Below are 25,475 nucleotides of genomic sequence, written 5' to 3'. Positions count from 1 at the left end.
GAAGTGATGGGTTCTTTTTGTGGATCAAGATTATCTGAAATTTGCAATTTTCCATGAGTATTGTAAAGTTTCTCATCAAGGCCAAACAGGTCAACAATTCCCATTTATCCAAGAGGGTTTATTTTAAGGAGATAGTGCATAAAATTTGGGCAAGTTTTACATTTTAAACAGAATGTTATATCTATGTGTGTTTTTACACTTTGGATCCCTAAATTAGTGAAGAGTATTGGAGAGCAGTCAAGTTGGCCGTAGGAAGAAATAATGTTAGACCAATCTAATTTTCTTTTGTGACAGAGTCACTAGCTTTGTAGATGGGAAAAGCAATAGGTGTAATATATCTTTCCTCCAGGAAGGCTTTGACTTTGCTCCTCAAGACATGCTCGTAAACAAGCCAGAAAAATGTGGTTGTTTATTTATGTCAGATGTCAGTTGTGTGGCGGTTCAAGAGACTACTTATGAATGATTCAGAGTCAACATACGGGAGCCCATTTAGTGGCTCTCCAAGTTTGGCTACAGTTCAAAATGTAGAACAATGGCACCTCATACACTCTTACAATTCTGAATGATTTGCTGATGACTTAGAAAAATGATTGACCTTAACTTCAGTCGATGGAGTTTGAGCAGAATGAATTCAATTATTTTTGGAATAATAGCTTTATGAAAATAGAGGGCAAGAGTTATTTTAAGGAGAAAAATGGAGAGAAATCTTTAGTTTAATTGTCTCTCTCCAAAAGATATGCTTACCTCTTAACTCTTGGTAACTGTGAATGTGACCTTAATGGATATTCAGATATAATTAAGTTAACATAAAATTATTAGGATAAACGCTAATTCAATATGACTACTGTCCTTATAAGAAGAGGAAAATGTCATGTGATGACAGAGATGGCTCAGGGAAAAACGCCATATAATGGCACAGGGAGAGACTGGAGTGATGCAGCTGCAAGTCAAGGAACACCAAGGTTTGATGAGCATCATCGGAAGCTAAAAAAAAAAAAAAAAAAAAGAAAAGAAAAGATCTGCCCAGAGCCTCAGAGGGAGCAGTGCCTTACTGACACATTAATTTCAGACTTCTGGTCTCCACAACTATGGGAGAATAAATTTTTATTATTTTAAGCTGCCTAATATTTGGTACTTGGTTACAATGATCTTAAGAAACTAATGCAATGACCCAGAGCATGTACCACCAAATGAAGTTGTGGGTATGAGGATGCATTGATGAAACAACAGAGATCTAGGGGTGATTCAGAATCAATTACTTATTATCTATGACAATAGACCAAACATTGCACTCGAATAGGCCTTAGTTTTCTGCACTTTATAAAGGAGATATGCTGGAGTAGAATGTAGTTAGATTACATTTTCATAAACAGTATTCTATTGGGTGTATCTTTCTCCAGAAACAAATGCTTACATTTATAAAATTTTGCATAACCTTTTAGGCACTGCACAGCCCTTTTGCAGCCCAGCACATGATCCCCAGTTTAGATCCTCTGCATGAAACCATGCTGCCTTAGAAGCAAGCCACTCTGTGGTGATATTCTCTATCATCTTATCATGGCAGAAATAACCAGTAAATTAACAGGAAGAAACAGACTCCTTAATGTATTTAATCTTCTGCCCTTTGCCACCTCTCTAACCAGACATATTGTCCAACATCCTGGACAAGTTCTATGTCCACTACAAAGCTTTTCTTTGTACTGTTTTACTGCCCTATCTTTAATCTTTATTATCAGAACTTCATGGTATAACACTTGATTACTTGTATCTCCAGGAATTGTTTAATGTTTTCCTTGCTTATGCAAATAGAATATGAAATATGGCTCCTTGAATGATGAAAGGATGGCAAGGATGAAAAAGCAAAAACCACACACACATACACACACCCACCCACCCCCCCGCCCCCCGACACACACACAGGTTGAGAAACCCTCACACCTATAATCATTAATTATGGGAACCCCTGCTCAGGATTTTAATTCCAGCTTTGGTCTTCCTAAACATCAATGTATGGTAGGTGGTGGTAAATATTTCCTTCCCTATTCAAATGAGAAGTGCAGAGAAAGGGATGGAGGAAAGGAGAGAGGGGAAGAAAGAAAAGAGTGAGCTTGAGTATTGTGATTATTATTTGTAACCTTCAAGACAGACAAAATGAAATATGTGGACACACTTTATTGGGGAAGGAGGAGGGTTATAAAAATCACCCTCATCGTGGTTAGTTTAACATGTTTAAATTAAATTATGGATCATCATTACACATAAGCTTTAACAACAGGCTTGATAACCACCAGTGTGGATGATGAGGACACAGGTACACCCCTGAAGTCCTTTCAAAGCGCCAACCATATAGGAAAAATCATTACACTCTCAAAAGTAACAACGCCAAAACCAAGTCTCAAAGATTGAGCAGATAATTCCATGGAGGCCTATTCAGAGCACCTGCCTCAGTTATAGTCAATTTCCTTCCACATGATGTTTATTTCTTTGTCAGATATTTATAGCCCTAATACCGAAAGTCCATTGAACATCAGCCATTGATACAGTAACATAAAGCAGATTTATATATTCAGCTTGTCCAGTACTCTATTGGGAAAGGAAGGCATTGCTCAACATAATAGCCTCCATTCTTAAGAGATATTCATTTTAAAATGTTGTCTTATAAATACAAGATGAGTTGAGACTTGTGTGCTGTAAATATTTTAAGGGATTTATGTTTACATTAACTGACCTTTTAATCAAACTTCAATGCATTACTACCACTGCAGAGGTTTCAGGAAGAAAAATACTACTTGCAGTTTTCAAAGTTAAAAGTTTTCTAGTAGAAAAGAAGTGTAAAAAGTTCTTAGAAGAGGATATTATGAACATATTGTCAGACTTGTTATTTGTAGTAAATATTCCTACATTAAATTATAGTGTGGATTTAAAAAAACTTTCTTCTTATTGCTTTATCTTGAATACTTTATGAAAGTGCTGTAAATTTGCGTATCTGCATTTGTGTGTTGTTTAAAAATATGTAATATCTTACCTGCTTGCCCTCTATTTGCATATTTTATTTTTATTGGATGTATTTCATCTAAAATATTGGCAATGTCTTCAAGAACTAGAACATCTGGGACTGGGCATGGTGGCTCAAACCTTTAATGCAGGCACTTTGGGACACCAAGGTGGGCAGATGACTTGAGCCGAGGAGTTCAAGACCAGCCTGGGCAAGATTATTTCCACTTTCTTGGCATCCATTTATTCCTTAACCCATTATAATCTGAACCCAGTCTCCAACCACTGCCTGCAATCTCTCTTCCTCCAGTCCATAATAACAAAATATATGAATGGCTTTTTATTTATTTTGTTGGCTTTGTCAGTGCATTGAGTAAGCAAATTTGGGAGAACATAGATATTGCCATATATAGTGTTTTCAAAATTTTTTAAGCAATGAAACTTTCTTAAATGTTATTCAGATGCTCAATATAGACGTGCGGCTGACATAAATGAACTGAGATGGGGCTACATTGTACTAGTTAGAAATATATTTGAATGCCAGTTTAAAAAATTCCTGACTTATAAAGGCTTTAAAAGCAAGGACATCATTTTTGTAATTATATAACAAGATTGAGTTAAGTTGCCACTGATAGTGGTTTAGCTTCTGTTGTTCTTGAACTGGTAATGAAAATGGTGATGCAGCCATAAGCACTGGGTCCACTGTTCTAAGCAAAGAGCTGGTAGAAGATAAGAAATGAGTGGATAGTCATTCTACTTGACCTCGTTAATTACCAGAAAAGCAAAACCTTTCCTAGAAGTCCTTCCTGCAGTCAGCCCCTTAAATGCAGAAGAACTCAGTTGGCCAACCCTAGCTCCTTCAGTTGGCCAACCCTAGCTCCTAGGCAGCCTGAGAGAGAACAGGCTTGTCATAATGGGCCAGGTGAGTTTTTATTCATTGCTTGGGGACAGAAGAACTCCGAACAAATCAAGGTTCTATCAGCGATAAATAAGGGAGGCTCTAAGATATTGAAGAACCATCTAATGTTATTTATACTACCTACTTTCTAATCTGCCTCATCTGCTCACCTTCCTCGTTCTCTTCCTGTGATCTTAGACAGTGCATGGAAGAAATTTTTTTGATGAAGACAATTGTCTATTTTACTTAAAATCATTTTTTTAGCTAGTGGTATGTCTCAAACACTTTCCTAATAGTTCATTGAGATAAAGTCATAACTTTTTTTTTCTTTCTTTGCTACTCTCACCCATTGCCCCATTGGGATTGACTGCAAATTGCCATTTTCTATAGAAAGAATCAGTAATCCTTTCTACACAGTGGCCTTGGTAATTTCAGAGCTTCAAGAACATTTAAAATACTCAAGTTCTTTCTCCAAAAACTGGTGACTTCCTGCTGCTGAGCTCCTGAAAGTTTTTGAGAAGAAAGTCGAAAGGCTGAAAATGGTGCTGTGTTTATTTGAATATCTAAAGGGTAAACTCCAAGCTACTTATCTGAAAACAAATATTTTCTGAAACCTGTAGAGTAAAGAAGTATAACTTGACATTTCTTCTGCAAGAAAAAACACAAGAAGATGGTGACTTTCAAGACCTCAGTCAATGACTAAAGCTCTGTGATCACAGTGAGGTACAGTGTCTGAACTAAACATTTTCTTTAAATATTTTAGTAATTTAGAACTGATATTCTATGTGTATCGTGAAACAGAAAGACCAGATAAGCTATAATATGAAAGCAATATCATTCAAATTAAATGGAAGAACACATAATAAAATACAAAACTTCTCAAAAAAACTCCATTATGCCTGTTTGTAGCAGTATATATTCCTAACTGTATTAATGTATAATAGTTAATACAAATCATAAAGCATATAATAAAAATTAATGTAATTTAGTATTCTCTTTGGTAATAATAAGTATCATTTGTTGAGTAGTTAATGAAATTATAAGTGCAAGTTCAGAAAAATTTTAGGTTCTGTTTTTAAAAAAAAAAAACACAAATACTCATTATTCTTGGTATTATGTGTTCAGCACATTACCACGGTAACCAGGGCAGTAATGTCAAGACAAAGGTCAGGGTTGGCTTTAAGAAAGAAGCCTGGGGCTGGGCGCGGTGGCTCAAGCCTGTAATCCCAGCACTTTGGGAGGCCGAGACGGGCGCATCACGAGGTCAGGAGATCGAGACCATCCTGGCTAACACGGTGAAACCCCGTCTCTACTAAAATACAAAAAAAATTAGCCGGGCGAGGTGGCGGGCGCCTGTACTCCCAGCTACTCGGGAGGCTGAGGCAGGAGAATGGCGTGAACCCGGGAGGCGGGGCTTGCAGTGAGCTGAGATGCGGCCACTGCACTCCAGCCTGGGCGACAGAGCCAGACTCCGTCTCAAAAAAAAAGAAAGAAAGAAAGAAAGAAGCCTGAGAACGGGAACTATGTAGAGGCCAGAAAATCAGTGTCTACATGCTAAAGGCAATTTTCAGGGACAAGTACTAGGAGCAGATCAACAAAACAAATAAGATCAACAAAACAAATAAGGAAGGTGGTTTTAAGAACCCGCAGGGGCAATGGTTAGAAGTTGTGGTGCCACTCCGTTCAACCTTATCTGCTTGGAAGTTTTTCTCCCACACCATTCAAACCCTTCACGGAACTGAACTTTCGTACAGGCTGCAGCTAAGAGGGGCTGTATTATGACTTTCTTGGACCTTTTCATCCACAAAGAAATATTAAAAATTTATTTCATTACTTAATGTTCTAATTGTGTTTTCTCAAATTCTGTATTTGTCTATTTGGCATCGATTCTTCACAAGGCCAATATTGAATTTATAATATTTTATTATTATTTATATTCTTGTTGTTCTGGCATTTGGGAGCCTTGTAGACCACGGAGAAACTCCTTCTCCCAGGGATAGCTAATTCCTAAAGATAATAACAATTTGCCTAGAAATGCAGGCCTTTCATATGTAAACCAACCAATCCATTAATTACTTCCTTATCTAACTCTCACACACCAAGCCAACGTTTGCCCTGACTTAAATTATCCCAGGGCCAAGTATCACTCAAATGGAGGCCATCCTTATAGCTCAAAGCCCAGCCAGAATTAAAGCAAGCCTGTTTTAAACTGTTTGCTCTGCCCTGTTTTTCCTATGGAAAATCCAATAAAGCCTGTGGTCTAATGCTTTCTCCTTGCTCCTTTCTGCCTTCTGACTGACACCCATGCCTTCTCTGTGTCCCTGCATAGCATGAGATGACCCCTCTCTGAGCCCTTTGAGTATGATGAACTTCTTTCTTCCAAACCTCCTTCTCATTTCCCCCTATTAATACACAGTCTTTACCAACCATATCATACGCAACATTTAAATTCTCAGAATATTGAGTTGGAATAAATATATTGACATTATGCATTATGCATTAAAACATTTAAAAATCTGAAGTTCATTTTTTTTTTCTGATTTTAGAAGAAATTAAAATGTTCTTATGGGTCCCTAAAAGTATCATGGGCCTTTGACGGTAGGTCACGTGTGCTTAGTGGATAAGTTGACTGTGGAGTCAGAGATGACTTGTTTTTGCTGACATCCTTGTAAGCTCTTGAGAAACTGAATTAGAAACAGACAATGGTCAGTCTATGTGTAATAAACAGAACTCTGACCCACAGACTCTGCAGCAACCATTGCAGGAAACCAGTTACAATCTCTTAAGATTGGTTCAGAATGGTCACGATTTGGTCAACAACTGCCAGCCTCCCTATTTTCATCTTTTTTTTTCTTTTTTTCTGTTTCAGAACCCACCAGAGAAAGCTAAAATGGTCCCCAAACCAATCACAGAAGATGTCTCACTCTTGGCTAGCCTACCTCCATTGACTCCAATGCCATCATGACAATGACCTCAATTGGAAGATGCCTAACACCTTTCCTTTTCTCCACTCTAAAGCTTTCCCACTGCTTTGTCTGCCTTTTAGCCTCTGCCAAATTGAAGTGGTGGCACTGATGCCCTTGCTGTAGCAAGCTCTGAATACATGGCTTATGTTTGTTTTCATTTGGATGGTCTTTATTTCCACGCGCCCTATCTTCCTTGAGGTTTTCAGTTAGGACACTTTCTTCCTGCTGAAAGCCACCTATCCTATACATCTTCTAAAGAAAATGTTGATAGTGTGTTCCAAGATGAAAAACAGATAATCCAATGAGTTTATCTATAAAAATGTAAAAATACAAAATTTCTAAATGTCTATGCTTCTTTTTCAGACAAAATTCTTAACATTAAAGCCAGAAACACAGGAATCTCATTTTCTAAATATTTTCTTTATCCTAAGAAAACACAAAAAAGTGAATAGAGTTAAGTGTAGACTAGCAGCCCCAGCACAAGTATCACCTGGGACCAAGTTAGAAATGCACAATTTTGGCTCCCACTACAGAGCTGCTCTGGAGATCCTGAGGTACTTTGAGAGCCATGGCTCTGAAGCAGACTATCCTGAACAGGCTCTTGGAATTCTCTGGGGCTTACTTTCTTCATATACATAAAACGTAGTTATGAATTCCTTGTGTCCAAATTTAAAGGTTTCTTGTGAGGATCAAGTTATTAATGTCCTGAAAACATGTTTTCATGATGCTTTCTGTGAAGAAAGAAAAGATGAACTCTGCTATATAACATTGTTAAAGTCTTTAAGAGAGGACTTGTGTTTTATTTTAGACAAGCAATTGAAGGTAGATGGGATTTAAGTTAGTTTTAAAAAGGGAAATGACACTCTAGTTGAGAAGAAAGGAGATTGTCAATCACTGTGCCTCCTTCCTAGCTCTTTAAATATGGCTAGCTCCAGATTGCATATGACGATGATCCTAAAGTTGAGTCCTAGAAGCTATGGTGGATGAGTCACTTATACATAACACTTATTAGGTCAGCCATTAATAGCTGTGTTTCATTGAACGAATTTTTCATCCTGCTTGAAATTTTGTCTTCTTATCTGTCAAATGAGAATAGGAGTGCATATTAGGCTATACAAGAAGCATGGCTGGAGAGGCCTCAAGAAACTTACAATGATGGGAGAAGGCGAAGTGGAGGCATGTCTCACATGACTGGAGCAGGAGAAAGAGAGGGAAGGGGGAGGTGCTACACACTTTTAAACAATCAGACCCCATGAGAACTCACTATCATGAGAATAGCATAGGGGAAATCTGCCACCATGATCCAGTCACCTCACACCTCCCACCTCCTACCAAGTCCCTCCTCTAGAACTGGGGATTACAATTCAACATGAGATTTGGGCGGGGACATAAAACCATATCTGAGTGAAAATATTTACCTCACAGTGTGGCTATAAGCAGTAATTGAGATCACTTATATGACACATTCTTCCCAAGAAATATTAGCAGGAAAAATAAGAATAAGATATTAAATTGATTTTTTCTGTTACACTGATCTATGCTTTGAGAATTGTAATTTGACTTAAGTTCTTCTCAGATGGTATTATGGGACTATTCTTACTGTTGAGTTTGCATCAATAATTAGCTCCTATGTTGACTCTGGTATCTGGTATCTGCAATTACCCTCTTCTTTTTTTAGGATGCTTTGCCTTTGATAATTGCTATGCTAATGAGTAGCAAGGAATATTTGAGACCACCAGTCAGGCTGTTCTTTTTGTTGCTGCTGATGTCCCCATGGGGGTGTTGACATCCAAGACTGATGGCACAGATTTTGTCCAAAGATACTGATGTCTAATGTGGAGGTGCTACAAGGGTGGCCACCAATATAGTCACCATCCTAATGTTGCTGTTTCAGTGACATCTTCATCACCACTACCAATGCTGTAATTGCTGATGCCTCACATTCTGAATGTCCTAAAGAAATTGTAGGAAAAAAAGAGCTCTCATTTTTTTTTTTTCGGTTTTCTTTGACATTCCTTAAACCTGTTATTTGGTCCTGAAGCTATGAGATAGTTTGATTGACATTGCTGTGCTATTTAAAAAAACATGCCATTTCAGCTGGGTGCTCACACTTGTAATCCCAGAACTTTGGGATGCTGAGGCAGGCAGATTGCTTGAGCCCAGGAGTATGAGACCAGCCTGTGCAACATGGCTGGTCACTAAACAAAAATACAAAAATTAGCTGTGCATGTTGGCACATGCTTGTAGTCCCAGCTACTCAGGAGGCTAAGGCGGGAAGATCATTTGGGCCCAGAAAGCAGAGGTTATAGTGAGCTGAGCTCATGCCACTGAGCTCCAGCCTAGGTGACACAGTGAGAGCCTGTCTCAAAAACAAAACAAAACAAAACAAAAATACCATCTCATCAGTGCTGCCTAATTATCTTTGAACCAAGCTCTGTGTCTCTTATTTATCAGAAGGCCCCTTCTTCCTTAATATAAATGGTGCCTTAAGGGTTCTACCTGACTAAATCTCTGAGTTTGCAAAAAGACCTTGAGTTCTAGACAAAACACAGCCTAAGTTTGAGTTGACACCTCTTATACATGTATTCATAGGAAAAAAACATGTGCGTGTGGAGACATTTTAAAGATGTAAAGCCTTAAAAGAACAATGTAGTAACAACCCATCATTATCATCATGACTTTAACCTTGGCATGGTGGACAGACTTTAAGGTAGCGTCTATGATCTTCACTTCCTAGCATTCATGCCCTTGTGTAGTCCCGGCCCCTGTGACTTGCTTTTACACAGTAGAATATGAAAGGTGATGGGCTTCCCCTCCCATGATTGTTATTACATAAGACTCTATCTTGCTTGAAGACCCACTAGTGCAATTTCCTCTCATTGGTTTTGCAGGAACAAGCCATCAGGAAGTAAGTGGCCATGCTAGAGAAGCCCATATAGTAAAGAACTGTAGGAGCCTGTATAGGCTGAGAGTGATCTCCAGCAAGAAACTGTAGCCCTCAGACTTGCAGCCTCAAATAAATGAATTTTACCAAAAACCCAAAGGAGTTTGGAAGTGGCTACTTCTACATTTGAACCTTTGCTGAGACCTGGATTGCAGCCCCATGAGACTCTTAGGCAGAGGAAACAGCCCAGATGCCTGACACACAGAGACTGTCAGATAATAAACTGCGTTTTTAAGTGGCTAACTTGGTAGTAATTTGTTGTACAGCAATAGAAACCTAATACTCCACGTTAAATAAAATATGTAGGGAGCCATTTTATCATGAATGCTTTAATACCCTTCTTACCTAATTTTTAAAAAGATGTCTTAACCTGTTTTTTACACGCATTTATTAATATGGCTGTAGAGTAGTATAGTTTGCTTTATTACTATTTCCATTACAAAAACAATTAACAATTTATGCCTAATGGAATTATAATGGTGTATTTTAAGGCATGTGACCTTCATAGTAAAGAATTAGGGATTTCTAGTTAAACATGGTTAAGTGAACATGTGTTTTTATGTCTGCTTAATCAAGAAACTCACTACAATAGTAATAAAAAATAAAACAGGCATAAGTCTAAAAGGAGCTAAAGAATGGGGAAAGTGGCAGTACTAGATAAAGATTCCAATTACAATTTTGATATTGGAAATGCAAACGGACAAGTGGCAAGGCAACTAATGAGAGGGAAGAAAGTTCACATCTAACTGCACATGGAACCCCAGAAACACTTAGGAATTTAACCTGGCAGAAACTTGAACATGGGAGCACAGAATAGTATTAAAAATAAGAGGTTCTAAGTCTCAGTAAAAACCAATTAAGTTCTCTCATGTCCTCATCTCAAGCAAGACAAATAACCCCTTCCTGTATTAACAGAAGTAGAAGTTTTCCTTATATAGAGAGTGTGTCTTGGGGGTTCTAGATTTGGGGACATAAGCACATGAAGGCCGACATGGAAGCATAATATTGAAATCGAGACAGCAATTCAACAGTGATACAGGGGCTTTTAGAATACCTCACCTCCCCAGTTTTCCCCAGCTCAGCTCCTGAACAGGGCGTAGAGGATGACTCTCTGGAAAAACTAAAAAGCCAAAAAGAAACTATCTCTAGACAGTGAGATTTTGAGGATTTACTAATAAAAGAACTCAGCCAGCCAATATTTCTGGGAAGTTCATTGGTCAAACAAATCCTTGTTTATATTCACGTATGCAGAGTTTACACTGAGGATTGTAATGAATCAATCTTCAATACAGACTCATAGGTGTTCTGTTTCCAGTAATGGTATACTGTGTATTTTGGAATAAGTCTCTCATTGAGAACACCTAAGAAAGATAGGCAGAACTTTTAGAAATTATGTTTGAATGCATCAGAGAGCTGCTAAGATAAATGATTATGAGGTCTAAGTCCAATCTAGGAGCACTTTCAGGACTTTTGGACCCATTTCCTCACCAAGATATATTTTGTAGAGGGCCAGATAGTAAATGTTCCTGATTTTGTAGGCCATTTGGTCACTGGCACAACTGATCAACTCTGCCATTGTAGCATCAAAAGTAGCCATAGACAATATTACATAAATGGCTGTGTTTCAGTTAAATTTTATTGATAATAACAGATTCGACCAATGGGCCATAATTTCCCAACCTCTAGTCTGGAAACATTTGTCAGTTATGAATGAGGTGAGCTTTCAATATACTCATAGCACTAGGGGGACAAAATTTAGTGTTAGAGGCCCACAGAGAAGAAGATGTGGGCGACTTTGGATTGGGACCCTAAAGGGTTGTTATTTAGAAATAAGAGTAGGCCGGGAGCAGTGGCTCATGCGTGTAATCCCAGCACTTTGGGAGGCAGAGGCATGCAGATCATGAGGTCAGAAGTTCGAGACCAGCCTGAACAACATGGTGAAACCCCTTCTCTACTAAAAATACAAAAATTAGCCAGGTGTGGTGGTGTGCGCCTGTAATTCTAGCTATTCAGGAGACTGAGGAAGGAGAATCACTTGAACCTGGGAGGCGAAAATTACAGTGAGCCGAGATCACACGACTGCATGCCAGCCTGGATGACCAAATGAGACTTTTCTGTCTCAAGAAAGAAACAAACCAAGAAACAAAAAATAGTAAACTAGAAATAGACCAGTCTTTGACAAGATTAAGACCTAGCTTCAATTCATCTCCATCCCTGATTGGATTAATTTGACCAGTCTTTGCTAACAGGCTAACCTTCTTAAAGCATACATATATTCTATCAGGATGATAATATGATCTTTCGCAGCCTTAAATTAATACTATAGTTTCTTACATATAAAATATTCTGAACTATGGGAAGAGATAAGAGCAAATGGAGCAAAACTAAGAGAAACATCTGACAATAGAGAGAGACCTGCAGGGGATAACAATGAAATAATAAGAAACCAGTTTTAAAACATGTTCAAGAATATAAACAAGTAGAAGAAAATAAGTTGCAGATTGGGAATTTTAGGCTGATAATTGGAAGTTCTGAAGAACTGATGAAATTCTAGAGCTGAAAAATAAATTGAGAACTCAAAGACTGGATTTAACAAGAGAGGAAACACTCCTGATAAATTAAACTCAGAAAGACAAGTGATGAACAATAGAAAAAGTTACCTAGGAAACATAGGACATGGTAAAATGAACTAAAATGTGGGTAACTAGAGTCCCAGAAGAACATAAGAGGGGAGTAAAATGCAAAGGTGATATTCAAACAGATAATGACTCAAGTTTTCCCAAACCAACAAAATTGCACCTACCCATGGATTTAAGAATCACTACATAATCCAAATAGTTTTAATGAAAAACCAAAACAAGAAACCTAAGAATGGATAGTTGGATTATTAAAACCCCAAGCAAAACAAAACAGAAATCTAAAAATGTTACAGAAAAATTGTAGAAATTCAATGTAGAGGAATTCTAAGTGCAGCTAGAGGGGGAAAAAAAGAAAAAAAAAATGATAGCAATAAGACTAACAGCTACTTCTCAACAGAAACACTGTAACCTTGAAGACAATATAACCATATTTGAAAAAAACACTCCAAAAATATCACTCTTGACCTAAAATGCAATACCAAGTAAATATTGTATTCTAACAAAGGGGTCAGCAAAATATGATTCACAAGCAAAATCCAGGGTGTTATCTGTTTTTGTAAGCAAAGTTTTTTGGGGGCGACAAACCTAATTATGCTCATTCATTTACCTATTATGTATGAATGCTTTCATGCACTAGAGTAGTTGGAATATTATGACCCCAAAAGCCTAAAAGATTTACTATTTGGTTCTTTGCGGAAAAATGCTGACCCTTCTAAAATAAAAATGAAATGCAGCATTATTAGGAAAAACAAAAAGTGAGAGATTTTTTCATTGGCAAACCTGTTCAAAACGAAATTTGAAGCTAATAAACAGAAGTAAGAAAAATGAGCAATAGAAATAACAAATAAGTATCAGTAAATGAACACTGATACTATAAATCATAATATCTTGTGGGCTTAAAATATGTTTAGAATTAAAATATACTGCAGCATAAGCATATAACCTAGGGTATTTGCAGCTAAACGTTGTAACACCTCTACATTATTTGGTAAGTGATAAATGTACTAATTTATGTTAGACTTGATACATCAAATGCATTTAGCAAAATCTAGAGTAAACACTAAAATAATAGCTTAAAAAACATAACTACCAAATTAATGAAGTGGAAAAAATGAAATAAAATGAAGAAACAAAAAATTAATCCAAAAGACAGCAAACAAAAGGAGGAAGCAAAGAATCATAGAACAGTCAAGAAAATAAGAAGTAAATAGTTAGAGGAAAACCTTAACCCTGAATATATCTTTGACAACATCACATTGCATGTGAATAGAAAAAACACCCCAAGTAAAGGTCTGAGTGTTAGATAATATTAAAAAGTTAAAAAGCCCAACTATATTCTGACTCTAAAAGCCACATTTTAAATGCAAGTAAACAGAGAAATTGATAGTAAGTACACACACACAAAAGACTATGCCAAAAAAAGAAAAAATCACACTAGCTCCAGGAAAGGTCTATCTATATTGGTATTAGACAAAAAGACTTGAATGTACAGAGAGATATTTTGTAATGGTAAATAGTTTATTTCACCAGGAAAGTACAAAACACCACTTAAACCCTAAAAACCACATAAATGGAGACATAGTGGGGAATTTTAACCCACCTCAGCACATGATAGAAGAAGTAGGTCAAATAATTCCTAAGAATATGAGTTTGGACAACATTACTAACAAATGGTTCAACTGACATATATAGAATGCTGCACATAATAGCATGCAGAATGTGTGTTCACTTTAAGTACGTAAGAAGCATTTATCAAAAATAAACATATACTGAGCCGCGTTGCCTGTATCTGCCAATTAAAATCATATAGAACATATCCTTTGAACATTAAAAAATGTCATTTATTTCCAGTTTTTAAAAATCTCTATTTATGTTATACATTATCCATGAGTTTGGCTTTTGCTACAAGAAATGTTATGTTTCTTATAATTCAATGCCATATATTTTCTAATTTCTATTGTTATGTCATCCTTCACCCATGAATTATCTAGAAATAAACTTCTAATTTCCAAACTTAGGGAGTTTTAAAATTTATCTTTTTGTTATTTCACCTACATTTTACTATGTTTAAAAATATATTCTATATCATTTTAACCCTTTGAAATTGGTAGAGACAGAATGCTGAGCATAATCTCAAGAAGTTAGGAAAAATAAAACTGATAGAAAATAGAAGACAGAAAATAGAATAAATAAGAGCAGATAATAACATAGAAAATAAAGCTAACATAAACTAAACTGAAAGTTAATTCTTGAGGGAAAAATGACAACACTCATAAACCATTAGTAACAAGAAAAAAGGGAAAAAACCCACTAAAAATAGCACTACTGAAAAAGATGAAAAATTACTAACTTATAGACACCAAAAAATGATAAAATGTTGTAAATAAATATGAAAGTTTAGAATAAATGGAGATAAAAAAGCATATCTTACCAAAACTGAAACTGTAAAAAATCAAAGTTTATATGGTCTTATAGTTATTAAAGAAATTGAATTTGCAATTTAAAAACTAAGCATAAAGTGGCTTCATCATTCACATCAAATTCATGCATACTATTCCAGGGAACGGCAAAAAGGAGATGTAATTCCTAAGTCCTTTTAACCTAGTAGAAGTATGGACATTAGAATTGAAAAAACACTTCACAAAAGAGATCTTAAAATGATCAATAAATATATAAAAAGGGCCTCAAATCATTGATAATTAAGGAAATGTACAACAAAGTCATAATGATGAAAAAACAGGTAATGTCAAATCTGTTCAGGATGTGGAAAGTTTGGAACTCTTATGAACAACTTGTAAAAGTACAACTTTGGAAAACTTAAAGACATTATAAATTGATGTTGAATATTTGCATAACCAGTCATCAATTACTTTTACTTTGCATATATAGCCATATGCACACCAGAAATCGTTATGTATAAATACGTTCTAGTTGCATTACTCATAATCGCCCCTAATTAAAAGCCAAATACACATCAACAGTAGAATTGAATACTATCAGGCAATTAAGTAAAGAATTATAGCCATATGCTACAGTATGGATAAATACAGCACATTAAATGAAAGAAGCTGGGCATAATATATATTGCATGATTCCATTATATACAGTTTATAAAAATACAAAAGTAATTAATAGTATTAGAAAACTAGTGATTACCTCGGGAACTACAGGAAAGTTATAGTGATTGGGAACAAGCACAGAAGGCTTTCTGGGATACTGACAGTGTTCTATTTCATGACCTTTGTCACACATAGGTGTTTACACATAGGTGTTCTACTGTAATAATTTATTGTTATATGCTTATGATTTGTGCACTTTCTGATTATATACTTCAATAAAAATTAAAACACTGAACATATGAGAAGAGAGCAGATTACCAGATATTAGAGCAAAGCTTCTAATATAAGTCTTAGATCAAAATAAATCTATATGATAAGAGAAACTTGGAGCAAATAGATAATGCAGCAAACAGAAGAAAATTTCAACAAAATTTATATATTAGAAAGCAAAATAGCGTACAGCACTTATAAAATCAAAAACTTTAAAAAAATGAACATTCAGAAACTGAGAAGATACTTCAGAGTTTGAAAGATCCCAGCAGAAAACCTTAAAAGAGAAAATGTGGAAGATGAGTTGAAGAAAACATCTTCAAAATCCCAACGAAAAAGCAAAAGAAAATGAGAAAAAGAGAATGAGAATGAAAAGATAAACCATTCCCTGCCTCCCCCCATGATATCTAACATATGAGTTGGATCCTTACTATTCTGAGCCCCTTATTATGAGGTCTATGGTTTTCCATTCTTGTTATGCATGAAAGGTAATATGGAGCACTGTACATATTTTAACCTGCTCAATAATCACTATGAAAATTTGGGAAACCTTTCACCAATCAACACTCTCTCATTGAAGGCTGTGTCTTCACTGCCTACAACAGAGGTTTCCAAACTTTTCCAGATTAGCTATTCATTTTTAAATTCTACTCATATATTTTATGTACCAATATTTATGACTACCCTGAACTGTTATGTTTGCAATGATAAACTGCAAAATCTATGTAAATTTATACACAGTGACTATCAGAAAGAGCTTCTGATAGTTATTATTCCAAAAATACTCACAGTAGTAAAGCTTAATTGTTAGAAACATTAACACCACTTGCAAATTGCTGAATAAAAGACATGTTAGCCTCAGTTTCGTTATATATAATATGAGGACATCCTGACTCATGGCATTACTGCAAATATTAAATGACTCAGCATCATCTTTGTCATTAGCTATTATAAGTATTAATTAATATTATTGTCATTATTTCACATTAAATTGAGCTGACATAATTCTGTGCCAGAGCAGAAAAAAAAATAGTTTATCCGACAGAGACTTCTTACTGGTAACTGCTCAATTTCTATCCTGCTTTTTCAAATAATGAAAGAGGTTCACTAGCCCATGTTACCATTTTTGTGTATTGCTACTAATCTTGATACACCAGCTTGGAAATCACTTGCTAAATTAAGGAAATAAGGAAATCTTAAGATCTACTCTTAAATTGATGATTTATAGAGTTATATCAGAATACTTCTCTTTATTACTGCATTTAAATCAAATATAATACGCTTTTAAAGCTGAAATAAAACATATTCAGTAAAAATCCTTGAATAATAGTGATATCATTTAGGTTGCAATTCAAGTTATAGGTAATTCACATAGCTCTCCAGAATCATTTTTCTGCCTCATAATAGATATATAAAGTTATATGCATAAAATATGAGTAAGTTAATGCATCTGATATGGAAGTGGTGTGCTTGGTGTCCCATCAGAATATTTGTGAATAATTTTAAAAGATATTTCGTTTTCAAAGCCTCCTGTTAACTGGAGGAAAGGAGAGAGGCTTAAACTGCAAATAGAGGGACTTAAATTAGTTATGAAGACGAGTGCCCAGATGAGAGAACGATTTAACACGAAAATGGGATTTTTGAGAAACCATCTTTTCCAGAGCTTTTACATAATGCGATTCCAGAGGCTAGAGATTTCTATATTCATTCCCCACTCTCGGATCCACCCTTTTGAGTCCTCCAAATACTAACTTATTTACCGGCATTGTGGCTGTCATCGCCATATTCTTTCCAATCGTTTCATATCGAGGCATGGTTCAAACCTCTGGTTTATTTCACTGCGAGTGGACCTTGCTTGAGAGCCATTAGAACACATTTTTGGAATGGTTTATTATGGCTAGTGTTCCATTATTGGAATGCTAAACATAAGGGAGTTATTTATATCCTAATGCTCAATGTCATCGCCAAGGTCTGATTGCAAAAATTCAAAAAATTGCAATCTCAGGCATAAATGGGTTAAGGGAAAAGCCCGACAATTACACTGACTAGCCAACATCATAGGACCCCTCCAATCCAGGCCATCGCAGGCCAAGGTTTATTAAAGGAAGCCCTCAAAGAAAGGAAGACCCTTTTATTGTCTGGGTTCCTGTGAATTTGCCATTTTGCCATCTGGTGGTTTCCTGCTGTAATTACAACCATTTACCAGTTGACAGGGAAACAATTTCACAACAGAGTTAATGAGACCACCTCTTGTGATTTTGAGAAAAGGGAGGCAACCATATGTAATTGTTCCTCTTTCTGTATCTAACTGCTTTCCTGTATAAGAGACATAGTAAGAATGACCAAAGAGAATTCTGATGTCTGTGGCATATACTTATGATTGCAATGATCCTAAAGGAAATCTAAAAGACTGAAGCTGATAGATATTACCATATGCTACAGTTTGAATGTGTCCCCCAGATCTCATGTGTTGGAAACTTAATCCCCAAATTCATACACTGATAGTATTTGGAGGTAGGACCTTTGGGAGATAATTAGGATTAGGTAAGGTCATCAAGGTGGGGCTCCCATGATGGGACTGATGGCTTTATAAGAAGAGGAGGAGGGAGCTGAGATGGCATACTCTTGCCTTTTCACTTTGTGATGTCCTCTGCCATGTTATGATGCAACAAGAGGGCCTCCTTTAAATGCCAGAACCATGCTCTGGGACTTCTCAGCCTCCACAACCATGAACTAAATACACTTAATTTTTCAAGAAAATAAATTGTTCTGTGGTGTTACATTACAGCAACAGAAAACAGACTAAAATACCATGTAACCAGATGCCACATAGATATTGCTTTCTGATAGTGTGTATGTGTCTCTGGATGTGCAATGGATATTTTTGCGTCAAGAAAACAGCTTGAGAAAGTGTTCTGACCTGCCCTAGGAGAAATATGAATAATAAACATAATAAATATCTTTTTATGAATAGAAACATGCATATTTATGTCAAAATGCTTTCTACCTTAGTTGTAACTCTGAGATATCTAGTAAGACATCTATTTCTCAGCAGGGGCTCCCCAAAAGTCTAAGTCATAGTTAAAAGGGAAGCTTAGCTAACCTGGACCCATACTTTAAAAATTCATAAGTTAAGTGATCTTTTGTTTCACTTTAATTTTTTATGATTGTTTTTGTTTTACCTCATTTTTCATGATATTGCAGTATAACATAAAGATAGCCTAGACATTTTAACTTTAGTAAATTAGAAATCCCCATTATCTCCTGGTACCTTATGATTTTAAGTTTCTGTTCATGGGAACTAATGATTACAAACAGAGTGAAAAATGCAGCTTTGAAGTCTAGAATTCCTTTGGGCTTTTTAGAAATGATTCCTTCTTTAACCTGTGAAGAATCCCTCATTAACAGGTCCATCCTTCATTATTTGAAAGGGACTTACAATATACCACCTACAGTGCCTTAAATTGCACCATTAGCAATTCAAAACATCTAGTTTGCCTGGAAGGTGGTAATTTGAGTGTGCGCGCCCCTGTGTGTGTGTGTGTGTGTGTGTGTGTGTGTGTGTGGTAAGGACACATTACAGAGGATCTTAATAATTTGTTCTGAAAATGACTGGTCGTGACTATAGAATGCCTGGGTAAACCCGAGATCATGGATGGTGACCTCCCATTTGTAGGCTTATCTACATAGGCTAGTATCAATTTTTGTCTAAAAATTACTTTGTGTTTGAATTACATTTCTTTTCTCTTTTTTCTTTTCTGAGCCAGAGCCTTGCTCTGTGGCCCAGGTTGGAGTGCAGTGGTGCAATCTCGGCTCACTGAAACCTCCACCTTCCTAGTTCAAGTGATTCTCCTGCCTCAGCCTCCCAATAGGTGGGATTACAGGCCTGAACCACCAAGCTAATTTTTGTATTTTTAGTAGACCTAGGGTTTCATCATGTTGTCCAGGCTGGTCTCGATCGCCTGACCTCACGCAATCCTCCCGCCTCAGTCTCTCAAAGTGCTGAGATTACAGGCTTGAGCCACTGCACCCAACCACTGAATTACATTTTTATGTTTTGTTCAAAGAATTATATATGTTCATTTGCTCAAGAGAAGTATTTTAAAAGGAACAGTTGAAGAATGTGTATGCTGGATGATGCTAGAAGTGTTTGTCTTTGACATTGTCCATGGCCTGGAGAATCTTGAGAAGTGCTGATTTAGTCAGTTCTTCTAGCTTGCATCCTGCTGACTCCAGAGATACATGCTTTCTTTTCTAGGCCAATGGTTGTAGCCCACAGAGACAAATGTTAGGAACTGAATGCTTCAGAATCTGCCACACATTTCACTCAGGAATTGATGGTCTTCTCTTTTTCCTTCTTTTCTCCAACTGTTGCTTGTACTCCGAGCTTAATTTTTTTATTTTGTTGTGCTCTCGGGACTTGTATAATATTGTCTGCTCACTACTTCTTCCACCTTCTGAAACCAGCAGAGTATTTTTTGGGAAAATACTCCAGTGTCTTACCTCCTAACTCTAATCCAACCATGGCGAACACAATGCTGGGTGCCATGTTCTTATAGCCTCCATATTAGACTATAGTTGATGGTAAAAGGATAAGCACCTGACACACGAAGGACTAGTTATAGCTGATGCTTGGAATATTTGAGCTTGGGCATCTAGAGATAATATAAATCAATCCCTCTCTGACAATGGGTGGGAAGTCATGTTTGAGAGCTGTCAGCCATTGTATTTTCCAGCACATTAAGGAAGCCAGTTTGCCATAGAAGAGTATGTGGTTGACCTTTCCAGAAAGCAGAAATAATAATTTTGCAGTGTTTTAATCCTAGATTCCATTTGATCCTGAGGTAACTTACTTTCCACCTGTTACAAAATATACCTTTAATTTATTGTATATATCCCTTAAATATATTTTTCATTTTTGGATAACTTTGTACAGTTTGAGTTGATGTCAATGGACATGTAGAATGTTTCTACTCTGGCAATTCTTTTTTACACATGTACGTTGTAGAAAAGCCTTGGCAAGTCCGTAGTTTCTGACATGGACCTGTAATTCCCTTGTTTTCTCCTTAGAAGGCTAAAGAAGACATTTGAAAAATGGAGTAAATAGGCCAGATGTGGTGGCTCATGCCTGCAATCCCATCACTTTGGGACGCTGAATTGGGTGGATCACCTGAAGTCATGAGTTTGAGACCAGCCTGCACAACATGGTGAAACCCCGTCTTCACTACAAATACAAAAATTAGCCAGGCATGATGGCACATGCCTGTAATCCCAGCTACTCAGGAGACTGAGGCAGGAGAATTGCATAGACCCGGAAGGCAGAGGTTGCATTTAGTCAAGATAGAACCATTGCACTTCAGCCTGGGCAAAAAGAGTGAGACTGACTCCATCTCAAAAATTAAATAAATAAATAAATAATAAATGGAGTAAGTAAAAGTATTAAAGGAAGTGGTCATATAAAAGCAGTTTTGAGAAGGACTTTGGACATGGCTAGTTCCTGCTTGACTTCTCAAAGCCCAAGTGTGCTGTGATAATGGGTCCTAATGTCCCCACAAAGTCTCTTCTCCAAATCTAGTTGAAAATGCAGCTTGTTTCTCAGAGTGATTGCATGTAATCATTAGATTTAATTATTAAAAGTTCATTTATATTTGCCAAGTAGTTTTAAGTATAAGCCTCACTAAGATTTGGCTTCTTATCTGATAGAAATCTCACCCAGCTCAGAGGGATTCAGGACAACTCCTTATATTTGATATCTACAGTGAAATCAAAATGTAATTCACAGCAAACTTGTGCAAGTTTTTTATTTGCCTGTATTAAAAGTAAATTGTACCCAAATTATTCACTTTAACATTTGCTACTGAATATGGTGATTTCATTGTTGTTAATGATGACTTAATGCCTTTCTAGGGAAAGGTTACATTAGGTGAACGGAGTAGTTGACCCCATCAGTGTGAAAAATTCAGTTGGTGGCAGTATATTCTCTAATTAGGAAAAATGCTAGAAAGACTTCCTAAGAGTTCTGTGCAATGGGGCAATTGACCATCTCTATGAAATTGTAAGAAAATCTCATTATAGAGACCATTGTAGAAGCAAATGGATCAGTTGAAGCCAATGTATTTAAAACATTTTTCCTCACTCAGTGGAGATTGCTCCAAGCTTATGATTTTCACCAGTTGCTTTACCACTTGCTCCAAAAGTCTCTGCAGAAAGTCCTGGGCTCAGAAAAAGCCAGCAGACCTTAATGTCAACAAAGCTTTTCACAGTAAGAGTCTTTCCCCACTATTCTAATAGTTTGAATCCATTTCTCCACTGAAATCCCTTATTTCTGTAATTCTCATGCCTTTCTCAGTGCCATTAGTGGTAAATCTACTAATTTTTAGTTCACTGCTGCTAGATCGGTTCCCATACAGATTTAAGTATATTTAAATATAGCTGCATTGGAAGGATGTCATGTCATACATTAGTCAACTGAACCACTCTATCGACACCACCACCTTGAAATAAAGAGAAATTTGATTCTAGTGCATACCTGCTACGTCTACATTTATCATTCAAGTAGGGAGAATTTTGAGAGAAGTGAGTACTATTTATTCTACTGAATCAATAGGTGAAAATTAAAATTTTTTTCAGAAAGTCAGGAGTGAAAATTCAGAAAATACATAGGATTTCTTAAATTTAGGAAGTAGTATTCTATTCACACTTCTATTGGATAGGGTGGTGTGTCCACCCACCCAGCTCCCATTTCTTTCTCTGAAAACTACCTTTGTTTTTGGAAAGTCTTGTGTCATGACCCCTGCTATGTAGGAAGGGGTCCAAAGACTCCACCTTTCTGGGCAAAACTAGAATTTGAGTTGAACCAAAGTAGTGGTAGACCCAGACCAAGATTAGTCAACCAAATGGTTTATTTACCAAGCAATTTAAAATTGGGATTCAAAAATACTGGTTAGTCTGTTGGTACTTTAAACTGAAAGATCACATAAGCAAGGCATTGATAATCATGTGAATGTAGACCCAGGGAAATGGCTTTGCAGAAGAAGAAAATCATGAAGAAGACATGTAGAGTGAGACAAAGTGATAAGTCCATCTGTTTCAGAGGAAGTGTAAATAAGGACTGGCTATGCTTCTGCTTTTTTCCAGTTCTGAGTTCCAAGATGTACCTGGGACCACCAAGAACTTAAATATTCTTACATTGAAGTCTCTCTTTTATGTAAGATGGTTTAAGTATGTCTCTTTTGCTTGCAACCCAATAGTTCCTAACAAAGGTATATATTAGTTTAAGAAGCTCTTTTCCTGTATATCCCCTATTCCAACAACGTGGGCTAAGCCTTAGTCTTTGCAATGAATATTATATGAGAAAATTATAATTACTTATTAAAAGTAAATATGCTTTAATTTCCTTGTGGAATCTAAAGACCAATTAAAATATGCCTTATATTTGAATTGACATATAATTAGGCTTGATGGGAGAAATGGTATTAAGAATCTAATTTTCTGCTTGTTCCTCCTTGCTTCAGAGTTTAGCTGGTGTTTGCCTTCAACAACAAGAAATACTTATGAGGTAGGAAGGCTATGGGTATATTCTCCCTAGTTCTTTTGCCTCTTATTATTTTTTATTTTTTCAAACCTAAATGGGTTACTCCAACTTTATCAAATTCCTTTAAGGTTCTGAACTTTTGCTAACTTTCAAGGAACTTCAGATATGGTAGAGTTTGGCTCTGTCACCACCTAAGTCTCACCTAGAATTGTAGCTTCCAGAATTCCCATGTGTTGAGGGGGGGCCCCAACAGGAGATTATTGAATCATGGGGACGGTTTCCCCCTATAGTGTTCTCATGGTAGTAAATAAGTGACATCTGATGATTTTATAAGAGGTTTCCCCTTTTGCTTGACTCTTATTCTCTCTTGTCTGCCACCATGTAAGATATGCTTTTCACCTTCCACCATGATTGTGAGGCCTCTCCAGCTATGTGGAACTGTGAGTCCATTAAGACTCATGTGGGTCAAATGGTAGTTCAATTCTTTTCGTTTATAAATTACCCAGTCTCAGGTATGTCTTTATTAGCAGTGTGAAAACAGACTAATACAAGGTACAAAATTCTAACATGCCAAGTACTGAATATTAAAGTAAAAGAAAAAAATGAGAGTGAAAAAGCCCATTTATCAAATTCCATAGGAGTGAAAACTGTGCACATGAAAGAAAGTATACCTGATAACACAGCATAGATCATCAGTATTAAAGGGACAATCTGGATCCAGAGATGATTTCAGAGGGAATGAATGGGTTTTGTTTCATAGAAGCATTATAACATATTCTCATTTCCATGGAGATTTGTCTTGCTGCAGTCAAAACAGAAAGAAAATCTGCCATGGTAATTTAGCGATGAAAAATTAACAACTGCTTTGTTGTTTAATAATTACTCTTACCTTCTGCTATCTACCTGATAGTTAAATAAATTAGAATTATTTGTAAATAGTAGAAGTGACCTTGCTATATAGAAGGCTAGAGTGCCAATGTCTATTGCTATGCTGATTTTTTTCTTAGTTCACAGTTATCAACTATACTGTACACTTATTAACTGATATTCTCAGACTATCAAAGGGCATTGAATAACTGAATCTGAGATCACAGGTTGATATTTTTATCAAATCATGACAACCCTGTAGTTAAAAGGTTTATATATCATGTTGATGCCTCCAGAAGCATTACCTGGCCTCATCTTTGGTAACAAAAAGAGGCTTGGTTAATCCTCATGAGGTCATATTTTCCCATATTTAGAGGAACATATTAGTATGCTAAACTTGGGAATATGATATTTCATAAACAACTATTTAACATATTGCAGCTACACAATCATATCTAAGATTTTTTTCAATACCTGCTAAATGGTTGCTTTTATAAAGTGCAGGCCTCATGCAGTGTAAAGGTGTTGAAGAACTGGACCAAACTTAAGTTGGATATTTAAATGTAGATATTCAAAAAGGATGTTGTATCTATCAATCAGCGTTCAGCCAGAGGAACAGAATCAATAGAAGATATATATTAAGAGATTTATTACAGGTAATTGACTTATATTATTGTAGGGGCTGACCAGGCAAATTGGAAATCTGTAAGTCAGGACATCAGGAAGAGGGAGCTGGAATTCTCAGGAAGGGACTGAAGCTTCTGTCCCCAGGCAGAATTTTCTTCCCTTCAGGGAAGTCTCACCTCTGTTTTAAAACCTTTGAACTGCCTTTATCAGCCCTACCCTTACTTAAAGTTCAACTGTTTATAGACTTTAATTATACCTACAAACTACCTTCATGGCAACACCTAGATTAATGATTGGTTGAATGATTGAGGACTGTAGTTTAACCTGGTTAGTACATCAAAAAAGAAAATCCCAGATGTCTAGATAGTGCACTAACACACAAAGTGAATCTCAGGTGTAATCTCATGTTTCTTAGTGTTGAAGTAAATTAAAATGGAGACCAGGCCTGAAGAATCCCTGAGCAGACAAAACCAGTTAGGCCTCATAAAAGACCTCAAACTTGCTTAAATTGCAAACATGCATGAAATTTAATTTGGGTCATTTCTGATAATGCTTATGTTAGACAAAAATAAAACTTAATCCCAGCCAATCGTAAGCAGTCGACTAACATATAATTATGTGTTCTGGGGCTTTTCAACAAGGTACCTAAAACTAGACAAAGCAATCAAATAATTCCT

The 25,475-nt window shown here is 36.4% G+C and overlaps 2 long non-coding RNA genes across 2 annotated transcripts in view; one reads left to right on the top strand and one right to left on the bottom strand.

Moving 5' to 3' along the window:
• Nucleotides 1-18,923, bottom strand: part of LOC103879751 — a 59,152-nt gene extending 40,229 nt beyond the window's left edge. The window contains exon 1 of the long non-coding RNA XR_640514.3: nucleotides 17,531-18,923. This is a non-coding gene — a long non-coding RNA (uncharacterized LOC103879751). The remainder of the gene's footprint in view (nucleotides 1-17,530) is intronic.
• On the top strand, nucleotides 3,884-7,015 carry LOC108583104. Its single transcript, XR_001897402.3, has 2 exons — nucleotides 3,884-4,615; nucleotides 6,762-7,015. It is a non-coding gene; the product is annotated as an uncharacterized LOC108583104 (long non-coding RNA).
• Nucleotides 18,924-25,475: the final 6,552 nt, after the last annotated feature.

Source organism: Papio anubis, chromosome 19, assembly GCF_008728515.1.
Source record: "Papio anubis isolate 15944 chromosome 19, Panubis1.0, whole genome shotgun sequence".
Classification (NCBI taxonomy): Eukaryota; Metazoa; Chordata; class Mammalia; order Primates; family Cercopithecidae; genus Papio; species Papio anubis.
This window is presented reverse-complemented; position numbering and strand designations above follow the sequence as displayed.